The sequence below is a fragment of the Aplysia californica genome, unplaced genomic scaffold, assembly GCF_000002075.1.
Source record: "Aplysia californica isolate F4 #8 unplaced genomic scaffold, AplCal3.0 scaffold00087, whole genome shotgun sequence".
In the NCBI taxonomy this organism is placed as follows: domain Eukaryota; kingdom Metazoa; phylum Mollusca; class Gastropoda; order Aplysiida; family Aplysiidae; genus Aplysia; species Aplysia californica.
In genome coordinates this window covers 1013403-1016287 of record NW_004797357.1, presented here as the reverse complement: position 1 = coordinate 1016287, position 2885 = coordinate 1013403, and positions in this window count along the sequence as shown.

Genomic DNA, 2885 nt, shown 5'->3' with positions numbered 1-2885 from the left:
GTAGCAGTAGCCCTAGTGGAGAGAAAAATGGCCCTGAGACAGGGTGAATGGACTTCAGATCCGGTATCAATTGCTCCAGGACTGCCCCAAGGATCCCCCCTCTCTCCTGTGCTTTCCAATGTGTACACTGCAAAGGTAACGATGCATCAGAAGGAAGCTTTGCAGATGATATAATGGCATACGAGCACGGACATGACAGACTTCAGATGGCAAGGAACATGGAGAAAAGACTTAACTCAATTGTAAAATGGTACGACCAAAATGAAGCAGTTAACAATCCTTCAAAGGCACAGGTACTATGGTGTTCCCTCGACAACAAGATTGTCCAAGACATAACTCCACCAATCACTTGCAACTATGAGATTATCGACAGACAGCCAGAGCTGAAGTATCTGGGAATCGTCTTCGACAGATCGTTGTCCTTCAACCAGCATGTGAATCATGTGGTAACAAAGGCCAAACGAGGTGTTGGTGCTATCAAGACCATGGCGGCCACTCTAATTCCACAAAGAGTGCTCTTCCTGATGTTGAGGCTGGTCGTCCTGTCCGTTATTGATTACAGATTGGGCTGTCTCACGCTGTCCGACACACAGATCGCAAAGCTGGATCGAGTGCAGAATGAGGCAATGAGAGCAGGGCCGCGTTAACTAAGTGCGGAGCCTGAGGATGTCCATGAGCCACGGGGCCGGGGCCCCTCGATGACGTTGATGCTACTACTACCGCATTGTAACCCCGTACTGATGGAAGGCTATACTGTAAAACGTGATTAGACGTAGGCCTACCGGTATCCACCAATAATGTGGATTAAGACGACGACAAGCACAGAATGTTATAGTTATAGTTTTTGGCCTAGCGCCTAGGCGTAGTCAAAAGACAACTTTAGAAAACGCATCAGCAGCAGCCACAACAACAGCAACAACGGTAGCATCAGCATCCTTCTCATCAACATCAACAACAACAGCAACAACTGTAAAAACAACAGCAATACAAACAACAACAACAATTCAACAAGAGGACAATTTTTTTTTGGTTGAAAAACATTTTTAAACGTCGTGTTTGCAAGCACGGGGCCCCCTGAGGCGCGGGGCCCTAGGCTACAGCCTAAACAGCCTTACAGGTAACGCGCCCCTGAATGACAGACTGGCTGGTGAGGCTACATCAGTCTACAACACTGTTCCTGAAACCTTGTGTCTGTCCTTGCCGCTGTAGAAGGTGTTAGTGATGTAAATGTTATTTGTGCAGAATTCTAAGAGTCTCTAACCATTCTCATTGATTTTTCGAAGCCCAAACGGTCCAAGGCAGGTGGGCATACTTTGTTTTCAGTACCTACTCTTGCATCGCAGTCGCCCATGAGAAACAGTTGGTCTGCTTTTGGGACGTTGTTGATTGCATCCTGAAGTTTCTCATAAAACTGGTCTTTTTTTCTCATTTTCTGTTGTTAGGGTGGTGGCGTAGGTGCTGAAGAAGTGAGCCTTTCCAGTTTTGGTTTCCATTCGGATATACCGGGGTGAGGAGGGGGGGGGGGGGGTGCTGATCCTGTTCATCAATCTGTTGTGTACTGCAAAGCCCACACCATGGATTCTCCTCTCATGGGTAGTTTCTTTCCCTGATGGTACCAGAGTTAGCAAGTCTTGTCTCTTGCAGGGCAGTGATGTCTACATTGAGTCGTGTGAGGTCCCTGTCTATGATTGCTGTCTTTCTGATGTCTTCTGTTTTCTCCAGGTTGGCAGTGTCGAATCTGGTTGTTTTTGTTCTAACATTCCAGGTCCCCAGTTTCAATGTGGTTAGTATTACTCTTTATTTTTTTTTGCCTGGTGCTGGATTTAACGTCTGCTTTCGGTTTTTGTCCTAGCTCCATTCACCCATAGAAGCTAACAGACGTGGCGGATCAGCACCTTACTGACTGGGGGCTGCCCAGTTTGAGACGCGCGGTAGCTGATCAGTGCGACTGAATAGTCACTCTCATTATCAAATCTTATAACCCGAAAACTGCCACCTCCCGTGTTTTTTTACTTGCTTACCAAAACAAAGATGAAGTGTCCTCTCCATAGTCACATAAATTCTGCAGTAGCTTTGGTTGAGCTGTGGGTTTGATCCGCTGTATTTGCTCTTTTGCATCCCCCCCCCACCCCCCGAAAAGAAATATTGAAATCTCGACTAAGCTAAATGCTTGGGCATGACTGTATGGAGAACATGCATTGCCCAATTTTCTCGAAACCCTTCTCGACTTTGCTAATTTAGTAGAATAGAGCGACGAGTTCAGTACATTTGGAACCAGTTGAGTTGCAGGGGCTGCCAGAAGATAATTCGGATCATTCCTCACTGTCGACTGCCTTAGGGGCCTTCCTTTGGATTTATTTAGGGATTACACCCTTAGCCTTTCATACTCCCGTATGCACCTACAAGGCCGTAAGAACAGCTGCAGGTAATACTATTTACGTTTATTATGGTTGCACCACTGAGATTGACCTGACATTAATTACTTAATAAATAAATAAATAAATAAATAAATAAATAAATAAATAAATAAATAAATAAATAAATAAATACATTAATATTATTAATAATAATGTGTCTACATGTGCCCGCGCGTGCTGCCCCCCCCTCCCCCTCCCCAAGTTGAAGGGACATAATCTAAAAGACCGGGGGAATTTTCCCAGTCGCTTCCCTTGGTATAGAACTTGCTGGTTCAAGGCGTGCCGTGAGATTTCACATTTAACACTCGAAGCAAAAGATTTTGAAATTCGCTTACGAAAGCCTGTTACTGTAATAAAATTGTTAGATCTAGTACATTACAGAAATAGGACTTGAAGATTCCTAAAACATTATTTTCGCACGGAGCGTTATTCACACACACACACACACACACACACACACACACACAC